Below are 27,997 nucleotides of genomic sequence, written 5' to 3' on the forward strand. Positions count from 1 at the left end.
CCACCCTTAAAAGCGTAACAGACGCTTAAATAAACTTTGCATTTTAAATACAAAAATAAAACATATTTAAAAAATATGAAACATTGCACATTTCAATGCAAACTGGAATACAACCTGACAAGGGCACCAGTCCATTCTGTGCTTTGAGACCTTCTGATTAGTACCCCTGATTATTTACTCCTTCGCTACCTGTACTTCAGAGACTTTAAAAGGAAAATAATGCACATTGAATCAAGGAGTTTTTGGCAGGCATTACAAAGTCTTCTTGCTCTCAGAAGGTCAATCTATTTTCTTGCTTGCTCAGCTCCTCTTCTTCCTCTGGGCTCAGTTTATTTCCTCTCAGCCTTTAAAACCACAAAGCAAAGAGCATTTGTATTGTGGACATTAATATTATTTACATGACTCACATATTCACCAGGGTGTTATTACATATAGATAATACAATAAAATGTATTAAAGTTGACAGTAACCATTGATTTCCATAGTATTTATTCCTACGATGGCAGTCAATGGCTACCTTCAACTGTTTGATTACCAACATTCTGCAAAATATCATCTTTTGTGTTCAACAGAAGCAAGAAACTCATACAGATTTGGAACAACTTAAATGATGACAATTTTAATTTTTGGGTGAACTATCGCTTGAACGTGTGTTATTTAATATATTTTACTCCAAATTTACTCCAAATGTTACACAGTAGCCCAGTAAGATAATGAGATTTTCTACCAAAATTGTATTAATTACATTTTCTATTGATATTTCATTTGACTAATAATGTTATACAAATCATTCCACTGAATTGACTTTGTAATTGTTGCTACAATCAGGTACCCCCATTCGTTTCAATGAATGTTTTGCTTTTTGGACATGTGCATCATAATAAATAGGCCTGTTTTACAAAACTTTAAGAATGTTCCCATAAATGTGTCATATATACCTTAAAATGGTTGAATCTCAGCTTTAATGTGGTATATCGCACATAGTCAGGATAATTATGGTTCAAATGTGTTGCAGTTTTAAAACTAAATTTGTTTTTAAATTGGAATCTCAAAAACATTATTTTCTGAGCCCGAAATTCAGCAAATCTTTGACATAGCCTTACTCAGTCAATATTAAAGATATCAAGGTTATGTTCTTTACATTATGTAGGATGATTTTATTTAGAAGACAGTGAATAAAAATCATCTATACTTCTATTGACAAATATTCACTTTGTGCTGACATGTTAAAGACCCCATGAAATAAAAATTAAAATTTTAGCCCATGCCTATGAGCTTTATGATTGTCCATATGCTAGTGTACTTCTAAATGTTGACAAAATTAGCTTTTTACAAAGCTGCTGAGAAATTTGTGGAGTACACCCCCACAGAAGTGTTAAAAAGCCTTTTATGATTGATGTTCAAACCTTGTTTGCTAACGTAAATGCCAGCTGTAATAAATTATCCCTTTTGAAATACGATACATAATAAAAGTAAATGTAATAAATTATAATTTATTGTAATAATTGTAAATAACAATATTCAGTAACTGTATCTAAAATTAGTAAGGGCAATACATAAATACTATTTATGTATTGTATATTTATAATATTCTACATATTTTGTATGTGTTGAAACTTGACTCCGTGCGACACACACAGCAAAGTGCACCATTAGATACTCGTAAATATTATGTCCAGTAAATCTCGTAAATCTAATCGAGTGCAAAAATCAACATCATCATATATGTCTAAAGGATAGAAGTGTCACAATGATGAGTCTCAAAATCCAAGTGCAAGTTAACAGTTTATTAATGACGGACAGCACAGGGAAATACTCAAAATGCCGCGTTTACAGGCAGGCGACCTAGTAGTACACAATCTCGAAAAGAGATAAGCAGGACTGGAAATACAGCGCGGACTCAGGCCAGCGTCAGGATACAATCTCCCAGACGATCCCTCAGTAGACTGGAGGTACAGAGGAAAACGGAAAGCGCCCGCAAGGAACTAGGACACAGGAACTGGGTAAGAGAATACAAACATGAATAACGAACCGACACCAAGCATGATGATTTCCAGCTAGATAAAGGCAGCTAACAAGCAGTAGTGATTAGTAGCAGCTGACGGCAGTAGAGTAATCAGCTGGTGCTAAGCAACAAACAAGCACTGACACACACACACACACACACACACACACACACAACCCCACACCTATAAATACACCAACAGATATACAAAATGAACACATGGATCGATGAACCGTGAGAGTACCCCCTCCCCTAAGAGTGCCTCCTGGCACTCCCAGGAGAGCCTACCTGACGATTGTAATCCTTGATAAGGGAGTGATCCAGTATGTCCCTAGCAGGAACCCAACTCCTCTCCTCCGGACCGTAACCCTCCCAGTCCACCAGGTACTGGAATCCGCGTCCCCTCCGTCTTGAGTCCAGAATACGATTAACCGAATATGTAGGCTCCCGTCTACGAAGTCGCGGCGTGGGGAACCGGCATCGGCGGATTAAGGTTAGACCGAAAAACCGGTTTCAATTTGGAGACATGAAAGGCGGGGTGAATTCTCCTGTACGCTGGAAGTTTGAGACGGACTGTCACTGGACTAATGATCTTGGTGACAGTGAACGGGCCGATAAATTTAGGAGCTAGTTTATTAGACACGGAACGGAGCGGAATATTCTTAGTAGAAAGCCACACTTTTTGACCCACAACGTACACGGGAGGCTTTGACCGGTGGCGATTGGCCTTAGCCTTAGTGCGCGCCCCCACCTGGAGCAGAGTCTCGCGGGCTCTGGTCCATGTGCGGTGGCACCTCTGGACGAAGGCGTGAGTAGAGGGGACCACGACTTCGGATTCCAGACTGGGAAAAATAGGTGGCTGGTACCCTACGCTACCCTCAAATGGCGATAGGCCCGTGGATGACACTGGTAACGAGTTATGTGCGTACTCCACCCATGAAAGCTTCTGGCTCCAGGAGGAAGGATTCTGAGAAACCAAACATCGCAACACTCTCTCTAAGTCTTGGTTGGCATGCTCGGTCTGCCCGTTGCTCTGAGGGTGAAACCCAGAAGAAAGACTGACACTCGCCCCCAATAAACGACAAAACTCTCTCCAAAATTTGGAAATAAATTGGGGACCCCTGTCAGAGACCACGTCCATCGGGAGGCCATGTAATCGAAAGACGTGATCTACAACAGCAACCGCTGTCTCCTTGGCAGACGGTAATTTAGGCAAGGGAATGAAATGAGCCGCATTCGAGAATCGGTCCACTATGGTCAAAAAGACCGAATTGCCCTGGGAGGGCGGGAGGGCAGTGACAAAATCTAGCGCGATGTGGGACCAGGGTCTAGAAGGGACAGACAGCGGTTGGAGTAACCCATCCGGTGGGCGATTGGAAGTCTTACCACGAGCACAGACCGAACATGCCAATACAAAACTCTGGATGTCGTGAGCCATAGAGGGCCACCAGAATCGTTGCCTGCCCAAAAAACTGGTGCGATTAGCTCCTGAGTGACATGCTATATTGGAACAATGACCCCACCGGATTACGTCGGACCTTGACCCCTCCGGTACAAATAAGCGATTCGGTGGACAGTCGGGCGGAGGCGTTACCCCTTCTAAGGCCGCACGAACCTTCGACTCAATCTCCCAAACGAGTATGGAGACAATGAGTCTCTCAGGAAAAATGCACTCGGGAGTAGACGGGCGAACGGAACGATCAAAAATACGAGACAAAGCATCAGGCTTGATGTTTCTGGAGCCCGGAAGATACGACAAGGAAAACTCGAAACGACCGAAAAAAGTGCCCACCGAGCCTGCCTGGAGTTGAGTCGTTTAGCTGATCTGATATACTCAAGGTTCTTATGATCAGTCCAGACAATAAAGGGTACCCCTGAACCCTCTAACCAATGACGCCATTGCTCCATCGCTAACTTTACTGCCAGCAACTCTCTGTTACCAATGTCATAATTACATTCCGCAGGAGACAAACGATGAGAAAAAAACGTGCAAGGATGCATCTTGTTGTCCGCGGGCGAGCGCTGAGAAAGAACCGCTCCTACCCCCACCTCTGACGCATCGACCTCCACCACAAACTGACGTGAAGGATCAGGGGCTATAAGAATGGGAACTGAAACAAAACGGCTCTTGAGGTTGGTAAATGCAGCTTCAGCTACACCAGACCACCTGAACGTCGTCTTGGAAGAGGTCAAGGCAGTCAGAGGAGCGGCTAGTTGGCTGAAATTGCGAATGAAACGCCGGTAAAAATTGGCGAACCCCAGAAACCTCTGTAGGGCCTTATGGGAATCTGGGGTTGGCCAATCCACCACAGCCTTAACCTTGTCGGGATCCATGCGCACCCCCTCGGAGGAGATGATATAACCCAGAAATGGAACCGACTGAGCATGGAACAAACATTTCTCCGCCTTGACAAAAAGCCCATTCTCTAACAGTCTCTGGAGTACTCGTCTGACGTGCTGAACGTGTTCCTGGAGAGAAGAAGAAAATATCAGTATGTCATCCAGGTAGACATATAAGAACTGATCTACCATATCTCTCAGCACGTCATTCACGAGTGCCTGGAAAACCGCAGGGGAGTTAGACAGACTGAACGGCATGACCAAGTATTCAAATTGTCCCCTGGGGGTGTTAAAAGCAGTTTTCCATTCATCCCCCTTCCTTATGCAGACCAAATGATAAGCATTGCGTAAATTCAATTTTGTGAAGATGGATGCTCCCTGCAACCTCTCGAAAGCCGAAGACATCAACGGCAAAGGATAAATATTCTTTGCCGTGATGTTGTTCAACCCTCGGTAGTCAATACAAGGTCGCAGAGAGCCATCCTTCTTACCCACAAAAAAGAACCCTGCCCCCGCTGGAGAAGAGGAGGGACGGATGAACCCAGAGGCTAGAGAATCAGAAATATATTTCTCCATGGCCTCCCTTTCCGGAACGGAAAGTGAGTATAACTTGCCTTTAGGCGGAGACATACCTGTCAGTAAATCTATGGCACAGTCATAGGGATGATGCGGAGGGAGAGAAGCAGCCCGAGACTTACTGAACACTTCCTTCAGGTCAAGATACTCACGTGGCACGTTAGATAGATCCGCGTGTTCATCCTGAAACACAAGACACTGGAGAACACGCAGACATTAAACAAGAAGCATGACAATATTCACTCCAAGACAAAACAGAATTCCTGCACCAATTAATATGCGGGTTATGGAGTGCCAGCCAGGGATGGCCAAGTACCAAAGGAGCAGAAGGGGAGTGGATTAAAAGAAACTCAATCTCCTCAGAATGGTTACCAGAGGTAACGAGTCTCACTAAGGCCGTGGAATGAGTGACAGAGGGTAACATTTGGCCATTAAGCGCTACTACAGAAATGGGTTGAGGGAGTGTCACCACAGGTATCATGAGTCTCTGAGCGAAGTTAAAGTCTAAAAAATTTCCCTCTGCCCCCGAGTCTATCAGAGCCTCACAGTCAACGCTCTGAGCAGAAAGTCTTAAACTGACAGTGAGATGAGTGGCAGAAAAAGAGGATTTAGTCAGTATAGAACCACCCGTCAGTAACCTCTTACCTACTGGCAGGCGCTGGCTTTTACCGGACATTGGAGAGCAATGTGGCCAACGGCTCCACAATACAAGCACAATCCTTTCTCTCTCCTTCTCTGCTTCTACTGTTGCGATAGACGAGATCTGCCCATCTGCATAGGCTCAGGACCTGAAAAAGTCTCTGCAGTTTCCACAGCAGGAAAAGATACATTAGACTGTGCAGTGACCGGCCATCCTCGCTGTGTTCGCGGTCCCCGTCGTCGTAGACGCGAATCCACCAGAATGGCTAGGTCGATGAGCTTATCCACCCCCGTGGGTAAATCCATGGAATAGATTTCATCCTTGATCAGATCAGAGAGTCCATGTAAAAACATGTCCCATTGAGCCTCCAAATTCCAGCCACACTCCGCAGCCAAGGTGCGGAACTCAATAGAATAGTCCGTGACTGGATGATCTCCTTGACGCAACTCCACGAGAATTCGCGCTGCGTCTCTACCGGAGGCTGCGCGATCAAAGACCTTTCTGAGCTCGCGTGAAAAGTTATCAAAAGAGTCACAACAAGGAAGTCGCTGTTCCCACACCGTAGTTCCCCAAGTCGCGGCTCTCCCCGATAAAAGTGTGATGACAAAAGCCACTTTAGATTCCTCAGTGGGAAATGATGAAGGTTGAAGAGAGATGTGCAGCGAACACTTCGCCAGAAATGAACGACATAATTGAGGCTCACCAGAATAAAACGCTGGAGGTGGAAGACGTGGTTCAGTAGCACGAATGGTCTGCACGACCGAAACAGGTGTCTCGGTTCTTAGCAGTTGCAACTGAGTAGTTAATTCGGAGACCTGGGTTACCAACGCCTGTATAGCACGACCCGTGGTCACCGCCTGTTCCTCCTGTTGTTGCATGCGAGCCTCACTCCTTGATAGAATCTCCGTCAATTCGGTCACACTTGCTGGATTCATCTTGGGTCGGTTCGTTCTGTCACAATGATGAGTCTCAAAATCCAAGTGCAAGTGAACAGTTTATTAATGACGGACAGCACAGGGAAATACTCAAAATGCCGCGTTTACAGGCGGGCGACCTAGTAGTACACAATCTCGAAAAGAGATAAGCAGGACTGGAAATACAGCGCGGACTCAGGCCAGCGTCAGGATACAATCTCCCAGACGATCCCTCAGTAGACTGGAGGTACAGAGGAAAACGGGAAGCGCTCGCAAGGAACTAGGACACAGGAACTGGGTAACAGAATACAAACATGAATAATGAACCGACACCAAGCATGATGATTTCCAGCTAGATAAAGGCAGCTAACAAGCAGTAGTGATTAGTAGCAGCTGACGGCAGTAGAGTAATCAGCTGGTGCTAAGCAACAAACAAGCACTGACACACACACACACACACACAACCCCACACCTATAAATACACCAACAGATATACAAAATGAACACATGGATCGATGAACCGTGACAAGAAGTCTTTCACGCAAAAGATGAGCTCTTTGATGTCATTAAATCATTCTGCTTTTTAATTTCATAAGTTATCAATTTTCAGCCCTCTGAAGCTCTCACAGTGGAGCATTATAGTCTTTGAATGGCACAGGGTATACAGAGGATCATTTCTAAAAGTGAAAGCTGGAGTTTATTCTTATTATTTTTAATGCAGGCATTTTTATGTGGTTTCTTGGGATGTACAGCATGAGCAAGTGTTCTTTGCTATTTATGTTTTTGTGTGATTCAAAACGTTGATATAACTTAATATTTTACTCACTTTTTCTCATTCATCTGACTTGCACAATGGCCCAGCCTTGTTGCTAGCAAAGACTGTGATGTGCTGTGTGTGTGTTTGTGGAATCGTTATGTATTAATGTTGTCAGTTAGATCATTGTTCGGTTCTCATGTCAGTGGAAAAGCGGTCAGACTCTGTATTGAGATTGGTTGTCAGTTTCCTCGGCTGAACACCAGCTATGGCATGAGAAGCAGCACCATTTAGGTGGAAAAGGGGTATGTGTGTAGCTTTGCTGGGCTGCAATATAAACTAAAGCCTACTGGCATTTTTTTATTTAAAGGGGCGAGTCATCCGGCCCAAACTTTTTGTTTCAGTAGGAAACTTTATCAAGTCCCAAAAAAATGTAATTATGCAATGCAGTGCAACATTTTGCTACTTTTTAATTACACAATATAATGACAACATATTAATGAAAGAAATGCAAAATACTGAACTATTGAACAAAAATGCTAGTACACAGAAATATACCAGTGAAAATTATCTTACCAGATTTCCTTAACACTAGAGTTTATTTTCAGTGCTTCTGTGAGACACCCGACCCCATCCCTGCTGATACAGTTTTTGTTTAGCCTGAGAAAGAGATTTGAAGAGATCATATAATTCTGACATTGAGAAACAAGTAAAAAAAAAAAAAGTAAATGACTCAGCATAATTTCTCCAAAGTTTTGCTTTATCTGATAAGTTCAGCCAGAGCACATGCACTGCCCACACCATTATCCACCACACTGACAAAAAACGGCACACACATTAGGCCTATTTTTTACTATTATTATCAATATAATAACACTTGCTCAATACTTTGTTAATTTAGTTCAATCTGATTTGCAAAGTAAAATGACCGGACATGTCACTACATAGCATAATAGCTAGCTGCAAGTTACAAAGGAATTATTCATTAAGTATGTCAACAATTCAAGTTTATGGTCACATATAAGACTATACCGGATTACCTGAACCATATTAACGATGTTTTTATTCATCAGAGCTTTTGCCAATGCATCAGCCCCTCTGTCCCCAATTTTACGCACCTCCCAAAATTCGGAAATAGCGTTTACCCACCTCCAAAGTGGGTTTATCCACCTCTAAATTGCGTTTATCCACCTCTAAATAGATAGTTCCTAAGCCATTTTAAATTAAGTTTATGTCGTTTTAGTTTCATATTGTTCATTATTAGTTTCATAGGTTGTTAAACCTAAGACGAAGTCTTTCATAATGCGCTGCTGCCAGTGTTTCCCATGCGCGTGCATCGATATTGACTACTACCAGCTATATACAGCGTGCTGACCTCAAAAATCCAGCTGTATTCTAACAATAACTTAGCTCTCCTTATTAGCTAGGCTCCTTGCATGCTGGCTAATAAGTAATAACTGACAGTGCTGTGTTGGACAGATTTATGCAGCGGTGTTCCATGACGGAGAGAGAGCTGAGAGGTATGGGTGAGAGAGAGAGAGAGAGAGAGGGACGAGCGAGAGGTAGCCTAGTGCTGCTTGCGAATGCGCTACTGGCTCTATGCAATCAAATACGATTTTAAATAGGCTTAGTAAAAATAAAAAATAAATCGAAAATCAATGTGTGGCGGTCAGCGTTGATATTGTGGCGGGCGCCACAAATAAATGAACGTATGGGAAACCCTGGCTGCATTACTGTCAGTGTTGACCAATCAGCAGGAAGCAGCAGACTGCATCAAGATTCATCCATCACTCACTAGCCCAAACGTCTCATGTAAAAATGGATATCCGGCAATTTTTTAAGCGCCGTCAAAACAGCAGTCCTCCACCTCCTGAGGCCAGCAAACGGCCTCGGCTACAATCCCAAAGTGAGTGAGCTCGGAAAACAGTACTAAACTTCATGTTTTTGAGGTTAATTTGGTTAGATTAATAGATAATTAGATTCATGTCACACTGTATATTATTTGTTCAAAATGGAACTTATATTGTCTTTCTTCTGTTAATTACAGAAACGGAGTTTTCTTAAAATTAAAATATGTGGCACCAGATTCATTCTTCTGTCGTTAATCTGCACTATTTTACTATCTAATCTATTTTGATAATCAATTAGTCGGGTTGAGTAATTTTTTAAGACAAAAGTAAAAAATTCTTTGATTCCAGCTTGTTAAATGTGAATATGTTCTAGTGTCTTCTCTCCTCTGTGACAGTAAACTGAATATCTTTGAGTTGTGGACAAAACGAGACATTTGAGGACGTCTTCCTCCTGGGCTTTTGGGAAACACTGATCATATTATAGACCAAACAAATAATTGATTAATCGAGAAAATATTCAACAGATTAATCGACTATGAAAATAATCCCAAATCCCTAATCATTATGTACAAGTTCATTGCATTGGAAGCCCTGGATATAAGCGTCCATCTCTATCTCTCTTAAATATTTTTGTTCTCTCTGTTTTGTCATTTAGTAAACTTTATAGATTTCAACCATATTATTCCTTCTTGGGTCTCTTTAACAAGAACTTAGATTAATGTATGAATTGAATAGTGATTGTGTGACCTATGATGAGGGAACAACCAGTGATACCCTTGGTAGTACCATCAAATGATAGCCTATAGCGATGTCATCAGGATACACATACACCGGTAGGCAGTGGCCCACTTTACCGGGTGACCACGTCGTGGTCCACCAGAATTTATAGTTTACCCACCTCTTTTTTTACCACTACACCTCTGACTACAAGAGATATGATACTTATTCCTGCTGAGGTACATTTTTCCCAAAGACACATACAACAATGCATTCCTCTAAATATTGACCTCACCCTAGGAACTGCAAAGACTGGTTGCAGCTTAAGCCTTCAGCTAGCTGCTCTGCCCCTGTGATGTGATGTTGTTATTTCCCAGCCTACAAAACAGTTGTAAATTTGGTATGAGCAATGTGTCTCTACATGTGGAGTACAACACAACAAGATAAAATATTGAATTAGAAAGATCAGCATCCGAAAGGCCAGAACTAGATAATAATTACCTTAAATGAAGAAAACACTGACCTCAAAGAGATTAAGTTCTGCTTTGTTTTCACCAGCCTAGCCAAATGTTGAGTGCAAGCATCTGTAAGCTTGTTGTTGAAAGGTCTGTGGAAATGTTGAGATAATAATAAAACCAGGTATTCTAAGTATAATGATCAAATATAAAGTATGGTAAAATGCATAATTTAGGTGTTTGATATTCTCACACTATTTTCTGGAAGCTTTCACAGTTTACTCCCTTTTCCATAAGTTTCCGGATTCCTGCATCTGATATATTATTGTTCCTTAAACTGTGGGATTCAGAAATATTGTAAATTAATTTACTGACAACAAATGATGGTTAAATTATGATTTATATAAAACTGCACAAAGCCTAAACAAGATGTCAGTCAAAAACTGTCAAAATCACTTGACCTCTGGTCTAACTAGAGTGTGTGACTGGTATGTAGACATGGAAGAAGTTGCTCCACGCCCACGTCTCCAACAGAATTGTTGTCCAGCTGGAGGCCAACAGGATTCTGAAGGTATCTCAGCACATACGTCAATGCAGTACACTCCCTAGGTCCAATGTTACAATAGGTGAGCTTTAGGTGTTCAACCTCCAACTTAGCCATGGTATCTTGAGCAATTGTGTTGTCTTGCATTTCATAGATACATTTAATTAGCCAAACAAAACTTGGCATGGCATGCATACTCTACTTTTCACCCTCTACAGGACAGGGAATGGACTTGAAATGTCTCTGCATCCCCTTAGACAAGGATTTCACTACTTGCTTGACAGCAGTCGAGGAGGAGATTATGGTGCCGATTTGATAACAGACCTGACTCCACTGCCTATACTGAGGCTGATAGAGTTTGGGGATAGCAGAATGATTATTGTTGCAATTTAGAATGATATATAGGAGCAGCAAATAAACACTGTAAGGTGATGTGCAGAAATTCATAACGTTTGCAGTCTGTCACAGATAAATCATTGCAGTAAATGAGGAAACCCATACTGACATCCTGTTCGGTGACACCATTTCTCTGCAGCTCATATCCTCAGAACACATATCAAGAGGATTCTAGTCCTTCCAAATCCATTTGTCCAAGTTTTAATACAGTGCCCGTGTTCCTTCAACAAGCCTTTTCCCAGAGCTCCTTGAGGATGAGGTGACTTGCACTGGAAGTAATGCTTTAAGACTAGGAGGTAGACATATGTGATAGTCTGAGGAATGCCATCCACACCACCCAGAAGCTCCTGGTGGCACTTGGTCACAATTCAGCAGGAGACTGGGATGTGGCAAAGGCCTAGCAACATTGTGTTACCCTGCAGGGATTCTATTATATGTCTAGCCATAGCAGGATCATTGTGATGTTTCTTAACAAAGCAGTCAATTCCCCTGGTGAAAAACCCTTTAGGAGCACTTCTTTGCATAGGTAACGTTTCAGCGATGGGCCCACAGCCTGTGGCCTGCTGGTGACTACCTTCATAACACCCTTCATTAGCGTCCCTTGCAATAGGTTGAAAAGCAATATAGGTACTTGCTGAGTGGGGCAGCAGTAATGTTCTTCATCTGTGAAACCCTGTTTAAACTCATCAAGCCCATCGAAAGTAAAGAGGACTAAATGAGGGTGGTCTAGGATAAACTGAAAAACTTAATCTTGCCCTCGATCAGGCCAGCAGCAGTGCAAGAACAGGAGCTCTTTTAGAGACAGCTCTCGGTGCTCTGTGTTCAGCTTGTGGCAACTAAAGGGGAACAGCAGGACAATGTCTGTGAGAAAGGCTTTTCTTGCCCAAAGCAAGTGGAGTCGCTGAAACAAAGTACTTTTGCCACTACCTGCCTCCCCAGACACAAGCACGGTGACAGCATCTTCATTAAGAGTTCCCACACGGCCCACAACATCCTCCAGCCTTAATGTTGTAGTTTCACCAGAGACATTCATCACTTCAAGAAGTCCATCAGTGTAAATGTCATCCAGGGAGAAATATTCTGTCCCACTGTAGGCGCTAAGGAAGTGGGACTGTGCAGCAACAGAGCTCCATAGCTTCCTCTGATAGAGCAGACATTCTGGAGAAGAAAACAATAAGATTAGAAAACACTAACAAAAATATATCTTTGAATTCAACAGACAGTAATAACATCTAAAGCCCTATTTGGACAGTAATTGTATTACATGGAGACATAAGGTACAATAATTCCAGCATTTACTGGGGCTTGTCAGTTATTATTTTGCTGTCCGAATCCAAAATATCTGTGTTTTTCTCCCGTCACCCAAGATACTTTTCCCAGACAGATTTCCTATTTTTTTTTTACAAACATCAAGGTCGTTTGGTAATTTTATTCCTGTCCACATTCACATCTCTGATTTTTAAAGCAGGAATCAATCCAAAAAGTCATTTTTTTAAATCCTTTTAATCACTGCCAAGTGCCATACCATTATTATTTGACACTTTGCATGGTAATTTGTGTGTGGATTTTTAATACAATGGAGGCTTGTATCACAGAAAAAGTTGTAGTGGCAAATGTATGTTGCCACTCCACCACAGTGAGTGGGAGCTCTTACAGTATGGAGTACGCAGAAGAAGAAAAAAAGATTAAAAAAAAGTTGTTTTGGCTTCTGTTTCTACGTTCTTGTGTTTGTGTGACAGAGAGACAGAGAGACAGAGAGAGTGCAACTGAGATGATGCGCTCTCATCTCAGTGCATAAGAAACAAAAGCTTGTCGATCTCAATTGACTACGGTAAGCTACTTGTGTTGTCATAAATGGTGCAAAACAGGCATGTCCCTATATTTTCTTGATTAGTTTCACAAGAATGATCTATTGTTTAATACGTGAAATTACAGTAAATGCTTTGCTATGCTGTTCCCACATGCTTTGAAAACGCAAAGTGCTCCATGTTCACTCTATTTACACTTTATCGAAATTTCAAAAATACGGTTTATTTTTGCATTGCCTATGTTTGGGAATGTATTTACATGAAAGTACAGAGGACGCAGTTTGTGAAGTGAGGAATACATTCTTGCCATCACCATATGGAACAGGCACAACTGAAATCATGTGATCCGTGACTATTAAGCAAGGACCTTACGCATTGACTAGTCGAATCAGCTAGACGATGCAACCCCAAATGCAAAAATTAATAATATTACTTGTGACTGACCATGTGAGAAGCACATTTACGGGTGTGTAGGATGACAAAACTCACTTGTCCCCTGTAAATGAATTGTCATCAAAAAACTTGTTTCACCCAACAGTCTGGTTCCATACATTTTTCCATAGACAAAATGATTTTCAATGATAAATTGTAAACCTTTAATGACAGACCTACTGTGAGCTCAGAGGTTGTTCATCATATATGCCTTTGTTGAAGCCATCAGGCAGCATTATTCCAACTTCATTGTTAAAATTTTTTAAAAATGAATAAAAAAATTGAATAGCGGGATTTCTTCCTGGTCCCATGGTCCAGCAGAGAAAGATCCACCAATCCGAGAACTGCTGCCAACAAAGCCATGGCTTGGAACTCTTATTATGAAGGATTTAATGAAAAGTGTATGGAAAACAATTAATGTGGGCGGGCACTGTTACTCAGAATAAGTAAAAGGTTAAAGTTCATCCAAATATTATAATTATGTCATAATTTACTCATTCTCATGTTGTTAAAAACCTGCATGATTTTTGTTCCATGGAATGGAAACAATGAGGCAGAATGATCCCTATCACTATCGCCTCAGTCACTATTCACTTTCATTGTATGGAAAATGATGCCATGAAAATTAATGGTGACTGATGCTAAAATTCTGCCTCATTTGTGAACCATATAAGAAAGAAATTCATTATGTTGAGTAGTACAATATGAGGGCAAGTAAATTACAGAATTGACCGTATTTTCATTATTAGGTGAACTATTAACATAGTGAGTGAAATATAATACAGTTGCCTATATTGACAAATGTATCATTGTTTCAAACCGGCAGGAAGTTGAATTTCTTCATCTTCAGGATTTGGTCTGGGGGGGCTCTGTTTGCTCTAGGTACTGTAGTAAGAGCTTTGCAGCAGTTGCCCCTTTAAACCTTACTTGGTCTAATAGCCTTCGAACCTACACATTGCAACAAGAGCATATTCTGTCCATTAACTGACAAAGTAGAGGACATTTAACTGCCAACAGGCTTGATAGAAAGAAATATTTGCACGTCAAACTGACTTGCACTTGTCACAGATTATAAGAAAAGCAGTTACATTTTGAGAGGATGTAGGATAGATATATAGTGATTTTGACTCTAGTTTTTGCAACATTCACTTGATAATTGACTTCAAATTGTTAAGTAATTCAACAGTTAGTACCAATGAGTTTTGATATTTCATTATGGGGCACTTATTCATTATTAATTTCACTCAACATAAGGAATTTCTTACCAAACTATTCAAAGGAGACATACCCACCTTTTATTTTCCTTATTTTAAGTATAGGCTACTCATCTGATATCATTTGAAACCATATGTTTAAGTGGTATGTCTAGACTTGTGTATACCAATACTTTTAGTTAAACAGGCATTTTATTGATATGGCTTTGAATAAAAATACTCTGCAGACTTACCAGACATGCTCGAAATCGGCTCCCTGCAGTTTGACCTACTTGACACTTCCCCTATTTAGTTAATTCTGTTAATTCATGATAATATACCTGAAAAATTATTCATAAATGAAACTTTCATTTATTAGCAAATAAAATGTATATACATGCGAAAGAAACACACGATTGTAAAAGGTTATTTCTGTTAGATATTCCTTGGTGATTCTTCATTTCAAGTCTGCTGATTCCCTAGTGAAAAAAGTATACTTTATTGTATTTGAAATATAATATTTTTTTCAGTTGTAGGCTATATTGCAAATATATTAACAAAAAAATTACTATTTTTAAATATATTTAAAGTATATTACCATCATGCTTCTACCAATTTTGCAATTGTACTTTAGTATATTATCTAAAAATACATTTTATTGAAGTTAAAATTCTGTTTATTTTTTAAAAGTGTATTTATTTGCACTTTACTTAAAATAGATATTTTAGGCTAGTGGCCATCAGGCGCAAGTGTAACAATGAGCATTTCAGCAAGAAAAAATAACAATGCTTAGTTTGTGTGTGGCCGCTGTTCCAAAATAATTTTCTTTTTTGTTTGTTTCAGCGTCCTTTTAATTTAAAAGCATGGTTGGTGTAAATGCCTCCCATTGGCAGTTTAAATTATAGCTGTTTATCCTGCTATTTTTTGGTAGCCTACCTATTGTAATAGTAGTTTGGAGGCGGAACTATTCATTGCAGTGTTCTGCTCGTAACTAATTAAGAAAACACCCGTTTAAAAGAAAACACCTGTTTAAAAAAGACGATAGAAAGTTCACAAAGTAATAAACATGTAAGCAGATAAACCAAAAAAGTTAGTGAAAAATAAAGGAAGATTTACCCCCTCATAAGAGACAGGCAGCTGTATGTTTTGATTTAAGTTATTTGGTAAAGGTTGCAATGGTAAATTAGATTAATATCACTGTGATGATTTATTTTGGCATGTTGAAGTGCAATCATTTTACACACTGTGTGTATGGAATCTTTAGTGCATAAATATTTTGTAAGTGAATGATTTTATATGCTATGTTCCTGTATGTTGTTTCTAATTGAATTATTGCTTTAAAGGCAAGTTATAAGTTAAACTGTGAAACATTTATGCTGTCTGATACTGTGATATACTGTGTTTTCTGACAGTTGTATAGCCATGCAGGGCTTCAAATGTAGACAAAGGACATTCACACATGCTTTTATTTATTTTATTCCTTGTTATTTTTTCTTTTAACCCAGTTCAACCCAACCCATGGGTTGTTTTGGATGGATTAAACCCAGTCTTTTAACCATGACCTCGTGCCTCATGTCTGTCATTGGAGGGAGCTACAGTTGGTACATTTTGTTGTGTTTTACAATTATAAAACCATGTGAGATTTAAACAAACTCTGTCTGTTATTGAAGTTATATGTTATTTATTGTAATGGCCTTGAAAACAAGTGAATTCAGCATTGGGTGAAAAGGTCCCCCAAGAAATTAAGCCTTCAGTGCAGGTAACACATTTAAAATACTGTCTTGTGTAAGACGATGTAATGTTTAAAGTATATTGTACAAAGTATAGCTAAGTAAGTGTGCAATTTGTAGTATTTGGAATAAGCCAAAGGTGTTACTGATCATATAATTTTTACTCAAATATAATACACTTATGGTATATTGCTTGTATGTTTCAAAGCCACTCGCAATTAATTTGTAATGTACTTGTAACACAAATAAAGTACACTTTAATATCACTAATCAAGCATGTAATTACCCTACACAGGCATATACTTAAAGTATACTAAGTGTACTTGAAGTTGTTCCAATTTAGCACACAAAAGTACACTAAATACAAGTGTGATTTACTACAACTTTAAGGTGTGATTTACTACAATTTAATTACAACTAAAATATACTTTAGTACAAAATTAGTTGTTCCAAAATAAAGCACACTTCAAGTTAACTAATCATTAACACACTTGAAGCATACTTAATAATGAGTCCGTCTTTTTATATATATTTTTTTCACCAGGGCTGCCTTGGAATTGGAAAACACTTCTCTCATTAGAGTCTGCTGGTCACTACTTTACTGCAATGACCGTCCGATTTGAAAGTGAAAGAGGCTTGCAGTACATTGAATCTTCAGGAAGAAGCGGCAACTCAAGGACAGTGACGACTGGAACATTAATCCCCAAACATGCAGTATTAATGTACACATAGGATTTAGAATACTGATATTGTACTCCACAATGATGGCATGATTTCCCCCCCAAATTAAACCCTTGGCAGGGAGTCAGTTCTTAGCAAGTTGGAACAATGATTTGTTTTGCAAAATTGAAACGCACGTTTACTGATTACTTTAGGTTGATAAGTGGCAAAACTTTATACAAATGAAAGTGAAAAAATATTTATACAAATTAATTAGCATGCATTAATTAAATAAACAAATAAAGTGACCTCCTTGTCCTAATCACAGTCTGCAATACCAGCTGCTTGCTTCCCTGTTAGCAATGCATCCAAAGCTTTTACTGTTTTTGTTTCCATGTTCCCAGCATTCTTCTGTCACTCCCTTTACTGGATGACTCTCTTTATGACCTTTTATATTAACCAAATTATTCATTCTTAATTTATACCTACTAAGGTATAAAGGAGCTTCCCCAACTTACCTGCATGGCTGCAATGGGAGATCTTCTGAACACAACACAGCATATTCTTAAAGCTTGATTTAGTATTACTTCAATCTTTTTGAGTATGGATTCAGATGCAAATCCGAAAATCACACTTCCATAATCCAAACTTAATCTGATTAATGTACAATATATTCTTTTAATTGATAATCTACAAACTCCCCATTCAAAACTATTTATCCCTGTTTTACATTTACTGATTAGTTTTTAGCATGCATTGCAAATGTCAGTCTAGCTTCTATCCATACGCCGAGATATTTAATTACTGAGACTTGCTCCAGCTCTTGTTTGTGTAACTTCAATTTAACCTCCGGTACTTTTTCCTTTTTGTAAAACATAAAACTTGAGTTTTAGCCACTGATAATCTAAAACTCCAATTATTTGCCCATACCTCCACTTCATCTTCTGCTTTTTGTAACTTTGTAATACACATGTAATATTACCTCTTCTTTTCCATATTGCCCCGTCATCTGCAAATTATGCCCTTCCTATGTCACCTTTAAAATTACTAAAAATATAATTTATCATAATATTAAAAAAAACTGGGCTGCATACTCTTCCTTGAGAAGTTCCATTATCAATCTTGTATGTCTTGGAATACACAACTCCTACCCTAACTTGTATTGTTCTTTCAAGGAGGAAATCCATAATCCAGTTGTACAACTTTCCTCCAATTCCCGTACATTTAAGTTTTATTAGAAGTCCCTCTTTCCAAAGCATATCATATGCTTTCTCAATATCGAATAAAAACGCTAAAATATACTACCAATACCTCTTTATCATCTTAAAATCCACGATCCCGGTTCCGGGATTTAAAATTACGTCAGTAATAATGTACTTCCAATTTTAAATGTATGCGGAGGAGTTATGAGCTCATATCTGGTACCATTTGAAAGCTTAGAATGTCTACTTTCTTGAGATATGCATCACTTTGGCATTTGTTTTACACTAAGTAACTTATTTACAATAAATTACATAGTTCCACCCATCAAAAGTCGTGTCATAATTATGTGCGTTTTTGAATACATATGTCTCATATCGCTCAAATATGACGCACATGTACAAACCATGTATCAAATGAAAGCTCTCATTGCCAGTAAGAAGTTCCAATAAGTCTTTTTATTGAGGTATAATCACATATCTAATACACTTCGAATGAATCATGAAGTATACAATCATACAAGTGAAATTATTGAATATTTGCCGTGCTACTCGCACTAGACAGCACAGTTAGCCACAAATGCTACATAATCCTTTACCTTAGGTTATTCTCTGCAAAATGAGCCGTTTTTCAGTGTTTTCTGTGGTTGTGTGCCCAAGTAATCCCTCGATATGTCACACGAGTGCAGAAACACCACAAAGTAATGTTATTCAACAATCCAGGAAAATATGTAAACATCCGATCCGGATAAAGCATATATTGCCGTAAAGCTTAGACCCTCCGCTTTCCGGCAATGTCTCTCAAGATCAAATAGACCAATCAGGGGCTGTGATATTGCATCCAGACTGTGAAGTGATCACTGGGTAGGTTACGTGCGCAAAACACACAGACGCGTCTCACCAGACACCATATTTACCACTTTCAACAGTGTTTTATGTAATGACAAAGGGTTTTCTGTAAAATTACACTGGGATTTTGCATTTATAGCACTGTATATGGGTATGGGGAGACTTTAGATTTGGGTAGGCGGAAAGTACACCAAAAAAAGGTAATATTCCTCCCTTCAAATAAATTGAAATAGATATTAAATAAAACATGATACAGACAAAATTCCTTTTTCAGGTATTTGCTGACATCTAGTGGAAACAGCCAAAACTGTCTGCTTGCTGCTAGGGTTTACAGGGCTTGAGTTATACACTTTCAAAAATGAATTTATATAAAAAAAATCAAAAAGCGCCTCTTTTTTTAGGAGGGTTATTACTGTTCAGACAACATGTATTTTTTTTTTTTTTTAATTTTCAACTTCAAAGGGTTTCCTGTAAAATGACACCAAAACTGTGTATTTAAGCCAAAGTATGTGGGAATGGGAAGCTTTTTAATTTGGGTAGGCCAAATCCAGGCGGAAATCCCCAAAAATGGCAAGGTTCTTAAGAGGTTATTTGCGTGAGCTTTCCTGATATCGGCTTCTAGGCTTAAAACAGCATCCATTGTATTCCAACCCACTGTAAAGCCACTCTTGTATGGTGATATAAGTCCTTTTATTTCCAATATAGTCCTTTTATTTCCAATATATAGTTTAGGCTATGTATAGTTATTTTATCCATCTGTTTACATAATTTTGAAGTTAATGCAACTGGCCTATAATTAATTGAGATGGATTTGTTCTTTCCAGGTTTGCCTACTGGTACAATTGTTCCATACTTCCAAGAAGGAAGCTTTCCTGTATTCCATATCTTGTTGAAAAGATTTCAAATTATTTGTAAATATTATCTGATAAATGTTGGATCATTGCATAACATATATCATCTCTTCCAGAAGATGTATGTTTAACTCCCCCTAGAGCCATCTTTAATTCATATAAAGTAAAATCTGCGTCTAAAGTGTCTCCAGAAGGATTTCTTTTCATCATCACATCTGGGTGCTGATTCTTATTCAGATTTCTATACTTTTTAATATCCTCTGATACATTATCGTCACTATTGTCACGTTCCTGTGTTGTCTGCCCCGTGTTTTCTGTTTCACATGCCACTTTTCACGTTCCATGTCACGTTTTCCTTGTTGTCCGCCCCGTGTTTCACTGTCTGTGTAATAAACTACATTTCCCATGGTTCCCGGCCTCATCGCCACTGCCACAGCGTTATTCTCTGCACCTGAATATCGTTTGTTATCTTCCTGTGTCGCTGTATTTAACCCCGTTTGTTTCTCCATTCCCCTGTCGGTCTTTGATGTATGTGGACGCCTGTTATCCGTGCTCTCTGTCTTGGTTTATTCCCCGGTTACCCCTTCTGTAAGCCTTCCGTGTTTTGTTAACCCTTTGTATGCCTTCCGTGTTTTGTTTTACCTTTTCCCATCGTGGATGTTTCCTTTGTTCGTGTTTTTTTCGTGTTGCCTTTTTATTTAATAAAATATCGCTGCAAGTAGATCCTCGTTCCGTGTCTGCCTTCACCGTCAATCGTGACAACTATGGTCTTCAACAAATGCTTCAGCCAGCATTTCAGCTTTTTCATTATCTGTCACAGTCATTCATAATTTTTTTAAACTGGTAAAGTTTGATTTCTATATTCCACCCATTTTTCTTATTGAACCCCATACTTCACTTATGTCAATATCTTCTCCTATTGTATTACACCAATCTCTCCTGTCTAGTGTTGTGTGCATTAAAATTGCCAAACCATATTTCCAGTCCTTTAGATTTATAGATTTTTTTCAAAAATATTCAATGATGTCACAATAAGTAAGCAAGAATTTTGCAATTACAGACAGTGAATCTGAGACTATTATTTGTTCTGTTTGTGTGTCTTATATTTGAGAGGGTTGTCACTCACTGCAGAGAAATAAGTAATACAAAAGATACCAACGCGCTATAGGCTATTGAAGGACTGGCTTTGGTAAGCTCGGACGTTATCGGTCGTTATCGGACGTTCCCCATCAATGGCCATTTCTTGCAGGTACATGGTCATTTCTGCCTCGACCTTTTGCTCATCAGTGAGTAAAATAACGAAATTATAGTTTTTAAGTGGAAAATAGTATTTATGTAAAGAGATATATTAAAATAAAAAGTGCACAACTCTTCTTAAGTGAAAGCTAAAAAAAAAATGCTTCACGTGTCGTGCAACCTACTGATAAAGCGCCGACGAGTCATTAGTTGGGTTAGTAAAATAACAAAATTATAATTTTTCATATAATTTTTGAAAATTATATGAAATTATATAATCCCCCGCCCTGCCCCACCCCACCCCACCGACGATATCATCGTCCATCGCGATGTTTTACTGTCAACATCGTCAACTGTCAATTTAGGGGACATCGCCCAACCCTAATACCGAGTGCAAATGCGAGATAATGGGGTTTAACTTATTTTCTCAGATTAGTTTGATAGAAAGGCTTTAAATAGGGGCAAGAACTTCCTGTTCAATACAAAACCTATGAGGGGCTCTCCCAGGTGGAAGCGACCAATGAGCCAAATGTCTGAGACTGAATGCATAATAATTAAACAAAATTTTGGGAAGGCCTAGGCTACCTTTGTCAATCGACTTATTTAACATATTGAAATGTAATCTGGGATGCTTACCATTCCAAATGAAGGACTTCGCTATACTATCAAATTGCTTGAAATAAGAGAGGGGATCTACAGGGAGAGATTGTAACAGGCAGTTGAATTTTGGAACACAATTCATTTTAATAACATTAACCTTCCCAATCATATATAAATGTAATGAAGCCCACCTGCCCACATCGCTCGAAAACCTGTTTATTAAGGGCTCAAAATTAACAAACTTGCTGAGAATAAAATGCCCAAATACTTGATGCCATGTTTGGGCCACTGGAAGATGCCCAGCTGAAAAGCCATTAATGGGCAATACACTGTAAGAGCCAAAGCTTTGGATTTAGACCAATTGACCCTGTATCCTGAAAATCAGTTGGAGATTTATTATGAGGGCTTGTTTAAGGACCCGTCAATTTACACCTGCATCAGACTTTTTATTTTTTATTTTATATTAATGCTTACAAAACTTTTATATCTAGAGCCAAGAGGTATATTAAAACAAACAACAACAAAAAGGAAAATAAATAAATAAACAGTTTAAATAAAAATATCAAATTGTCTACATATTTCAATACACTTTACAGCTTTCTTGTTACTCAAATTGGAAATTGTTCTTAGGTATTGCTGAACCTCTGGTATGCTAATGGTTTATAACCACCATACTTACATTTATGAAAACTAAACTTTGCCAACAAAAGCAGAAAATTAATCAAATAATATTCCTTATGAAGAGACGTGCCATAGCTAAAAAAAACGTATAAAACATTTTCATATCAAAATTGAAAGCTGGGAATGATATGATCTCTAACAATCTTGCAGAAATGTTTGTTCTTTTTTTAACACGTATATGGAAACCTACCTGAAAATGCAAATATAGCTGGAAGCTGTAAATACACATACACACACACTAAATACACTGGTAGAGTCTCTTTTTTTACTTTTTTAAATTATTTTCTTTATTATATGATTTTTTATTATTGCTATTTTTTAAATAGCCTGATACACATTGTACTATATACATATTATTGTATTTATATACATATTGTTTTATTATTACATACATATCATTGTATTATTTTTCATTCAAAATGCTATTTTCAATAGGCCTATAATACTAAATGTAAAAATGTAAAAACTGTCAAATTGTTGGCAATGAACATTCCTATAAAAATTTGACTAGATGACTCCCTGATCATAGAAATTAAGGATAAACTTGACCTGTTCTTTTTTAACACATATATGGAAACCTACCTGAAAATGCAAATATAGCTGCAAAGACACATACACACACTAAATACACTGGTAGAGTCTCTTTTTACTTTTTTATTATTTTCTTTATTATTATATTTTTTTATAGAGCCTCCTTCCAGTTATTTCAGGGAAATCGGTGTGGCGTAGCACCGGTTTTCAGTCTTTTCCTGCCACGTTTTGAGACGTAAACATGATCGCTTTCGAAGTGCAAGCTACACAAAAACGTGCTACCACGAAGTATATTAAAAGACGGACCTTTGTCCCTCCTTATTAATCTCAACCATGTTCTTCGTAGCTGTTCGTCTTTTGGGGAATCGTGGAAACTAAGGACAGCCCGGTATAATAACGCTGCAATAACACCTGCGAGAGGGTGCGGACATAGCATCTCTAGGTAATCAGGGTAAACAGGAAATACCAATGCACTGCTTCGCTGATTTCTAACATTCAGGACACAGGAAGTGCGATAATGGTCTATTAGCTTCTTAACCACTAGCGAAAAGTTGGATGATATTGAGAATCATAACCAGCGAAACAACGTCCGAATTGTTGGAATTCCTGAGTGAGCAGAGGGTCAAAATATGGTGGAATTTCTGGACAGGCTCTTTCGGAATCTGCTCAACATAACATGCCATAAACTGGAAATTGAGCAAGCTCACAGAGTTCCGGCTCAGAGATCCGTGGAGGAAACAGGCCCCAATCAATTCTGGCCAAATTTCTGAGATCATCCAATAAAGATCTTGTGTTACGCAAGGCGAGGAGTAAAGGAAGACTTTCTTAGAAGAACCACAACATTTTCTTGTTCCCAGACTTTTTTTGACAAGAGTGAAACGTGATCGATTCAAGGAATGCAAGAAACTCGTACATCAATGGAAGTTAACTTTTGCAATTATAATCCTGGCCAAATTGAGAATAGATGTCAAGGATGGCAGCAAAATATTTACATGCCCACAGCAAGCATTAGCCTTCATAAAGTCAATGGACTAAGTAATTGTGTGATATTCATTTTGCAGCCGAGTGGACCTGACTCACTGTACATTCACTTGACCATCCGATTAAAATGGGCACCTTTTTTGTTTCTTTTTGTGCTGGTTCCACCTAGTGGCTTGAGTTTCTTTTGTGGAATAACACTTCTTTGGGACGGTGTTGTTGATGAATCTGCACGTTCTTTGTGCTTCTGCCCCCAAATGGTTGGAGTTTGTTTTGTGGAGTATACCTGGAGTGATTAGGTCATGTGTTGCACTTATGTAACAGCAGCTCACTGAACAGTCATTTGAATGCTTGAGGAAACTGAAGGTTTTTTTTTTTTTTTGGGCTTGTTCCGCTAGCGGCTGGAGCTTATTTTGTGAAGGAATGTAGATTATGTGGATGAATCTACACAATCTTTGTGTTAATCCTGCCTACTGGCTGGAGTTTGTTTTATAGATTTTCTTTTGTTATGTAATTTTGTCTCACAAAATTTGTATAGAAACACCAGACTTGAGCAATCGGACAGCAAAGTTGTCCCTGGTGTAATGTAGGAAGGAGGTCACGAGCACAACTTACTTTAATGAAAATAATATAAAACAGGATAAATGTTGGAACAGGGCAAGACTGGTAATGAGGAATCAAAACAAATGTAAGCAAACATGATGGAAACGAGCATGAACTGGAGAGAAACACTAAATAACTGACAAAGATTAAACAGACATCAGGGCATTATATACACTCACCTAAAGGATTATTAGGAACACCTGTTCAATTTCTCATTAATGCAATTACCTAATCAACCAATCACATGGCAGTTGCTTCAATGCATTTAGGGGTGTGGTCCTGGTCAAGACAATCTCCTGAACTCCAAACTGAATGTCAGAATGGGAAAGAAAGGTGATTTGAGCAATTTTGAGCGTGGCATGGTTGTTGGTGCCAGACGGGCCGGTCTGAGTATTTCACAATCTGCTCAGTTACTGGGATTTTCACGCACAACCATTTCTAGGGTTTACAAAGAATGGTGTGAAAAGGGAAAAACATCCAGTATGCGGCAGTCCTGTGGGCAAAAATGCCTTGTTGATGCTAGAGGTCAGAGGAGAATGGGCCGACTGATTCAAGCTGATAGAAGAGCAACTTTACCTGAAATAACCACTCGTTACAACCGAGGTATGCAGCAAAGCACTTGTGAAGCCACAACACACACAACCTTGAGGCGGATGGGCTACAACAGCAGAAGACCACTACACTCATCCACTCCCACTCATCTCCACTACAAACAGGAAAAAGAGGCTACAATTTGCAAGAGCTCACCAAAATTGGACAGTTGAAGACTGGAAAAATGTTGCCTCGAAATCGAGTCTCGATTTCTGTTGAGACATTGAGATGGTAGAGTCAGAATTTGGCATAAACAGAATGAGAACATGGATCCATCATGCCTTGTTACCACTGTGCAGGCTGGTGGAGGTGGTGTAATGGTGTGGGGGATGTTTTCTTGGCACACTTTAGGCCCCTTAGTGCCAATTGGGCATTGTTTAAATGCCACGGCCTACCTGAGCATTGTTTCTGACCATGTCCATCCCTTTATGGCCACCATGTACCCATCCTCTGATGGCTACTTCCAGCAGGATAATGCACCATGTCACAAAGCTCGAATCATTTCAAATTGGTTTCTTGAACATGACAATGAGTTCACTGTACTAAAATGGCCCCCACAGTCACCAGATCTCAACCCAGTAGAGCATCTTTGGGATGTGGTGGAACGGGAGCTTCGTGCCCTGGATGTGCATCCCACAAATCTCCATCAACTGCAAGATGCTATCCTATCAATATGGGCCAACATTTCTAAAGAATGCTTTCAGCACCTTGTTGAATCAATGCCACGTAGAATTAAGGCAGTTCTGAAGGCGAAAGGGGGTCAAACAAAGTATTAGTATGGTGTTCCTAATAATCCTTTAGGTGAGTGTACATGAGGATAAATTAGATAATGGAAGACAGATAAGAAACAATTGGGAACAGCTGGTAGTGATCAGGGCAGTGAATTATGGGAAATGTAGTGCAATGCAGACTAGAGATGATTGGCTTATGTTCAATAATATGGTAGTAAACAATACATTGTATTCTATAGCCACTTTTTGTATTGTCTTATCAATGATTAACTCTTCTGCTACAATAATGTAATGCATTTTAATTATCAGATAATTTTTTATTATATATATATATATTTTATATTTAAAGATAACTATGTATAATTATATATTGATATAAATATGTATAATCATTATATATTGAATTATTGTTATATGAGGGGCTTTCTCAGCAAATATTTGTATATGCGATTAATCACGATTAATTGATCGGGACACCATGTAATTCATTTGATTAAAAAAATAATCAATTGACAGCCCTAATATAAATACAATAATATGTATATAGTACAATGTGCATTAGGCTATATAATAAAAAACAGCAATAATAAAAAATCATATAAAAAAGTAAAAAGAGACTCTATCAGTGTATTTAGTGTGTATATGTGTCTCTTGCAGCTATATTTGTATTTTCAGGTAGGTTTCATATATGTGTTAAAAATGAACAGGTCAAGTTTATCCTTAATTTCTATGATCAGGGAGTCATCTAGCCAAATTCTCTCAACTGTGAGTTCACTTCTAGACGTGATAAAATTACACCAGGGTAAACCAGTTATTGCCAACTGGCCCTGGAAATACGTGTGGTTTCTTTTCAGTTTTGACTGACCTCCGATGAACTTAATATGAGTCACATCCCTTATACTGTCAACATTTGACTTCAGCTAACACAAATGGAGGATTTGCAGCTGGGTCGTATACCTTAGCATCAGGGCTAGCACCAAGATAAGGGGCATCAGGATGTACAACAAGTCCAGAAGGAGATACACTTACATTACATAGGTCACTGTACTGCTGTAAGACTTCTGGCTCAAGGTCAATACCCCTTTGTATGGCAGGTGTTTGCCGTACCCCCTTCAGAATCCTGATGGCCAGAGCCTGAGTAGAAATCTACTAGAAGTAAAGCAGCGCTGACAAACTAGCTTCCACAAAGGATTCTCTGACTGCCCCCTTGTATCCTTCTCAACGATACATGACAATTCACAGGTGACCACTAAACTCTCTATATGGTAAAACTGATGATAATTGTGAACAAATTGTAGATGTCGTTCTAATGTATAGCCATTTAATGGAAGTTGTGGGAATAAGGGGGCTTCAGGATGCTTATTGATTTCTCGTGTTTTTACTGGTGGGCACTGATATGAGAGAACTGAACCTTGAGGGACTGGTCCAAATTTTGAGTCCACTAAAGTTATGTTGGATAGGCTCAATAAGATCTTGCAAATTCCAGGATGTGGTTCAAGGTCTCGCAAGTGGGCTCCAATGGGTAACAACGCTGGGTCAGGAAGGGACCCTAAAAACACAATTACCAGAGGAACTATCATTTCTGGTAACTGACTGCCTAGAATTTACAAGTGACAAAATAATTAATCTGATATTAAGAGCCTATTGCATGTTCTCATGTCCAGAAGCAAACCATTGCTATACCTTACAAAAATACTTACCTGGGTAAACTCGATAGGGAGTAGATTTAATGCTACTTTGTCTTGGCTTCCGTATCACAAGTTCATCTGTGGGTTCTGGACGAATCCCCTACACCACAATTATTGCACAACACAAATACAGAATATCAAACATAGCATTTTTACAAAGGATAAGTTAGCTTATATCTGGTTCACTGATACAAGTCCTACAGCACCATGTGAGTATTAATATGGATGAAGTATAGAGGGGGATAGATACACTGTCCAGAGAAACATAAAGACTGTAGCAAGGAAGTAAAGGTATGCAAACATTGTGCATTTACAACCTTTAAACTATATCATACACAACTTGGTTCAGACATCTTACCTGTGTCCTCGGTCTGTGCCATGTTTGAAGTGCACTGGTGCATGACAGTGGTGATGGCACTGTCTTCAGTCCCATAGTGCTCTAATG

The 27,997-nt window shown here is 38.9% G+C and overlaps 1 pseudogene; it reads right to left on the reverse strand.

Annotated features, from left to right (window-relative positions):
• Window positions 1-271: 271 nt before the first annotated feature.
• LOC127645334 (nucleotide-binding oligomerization domain-containing protein 2-like) lies at window positions 272-27,985 on the reverse strand (annotated as a pseudogene).
• Window positions 27,986-27,997: the final 12 nt, after the last annotated feature.

This window comes from Xyrauchen texanus, chromosome 1, assembly GCF_025860055.1.
Source record: "Xyrauchen texanus isolate HMW12.3.18 chromosome 1, RBS_HiC_50CHRs, whole genome shotgun sequence".
In the NCBI taxonomy this organism is placed as follows: domain Eukaryota; kingdom Metazoa; phylum Chordata; class Actinopteri; order Cypriniformes; family Catostomidae; genus Xyrauchen; species Xyrauchen texanus.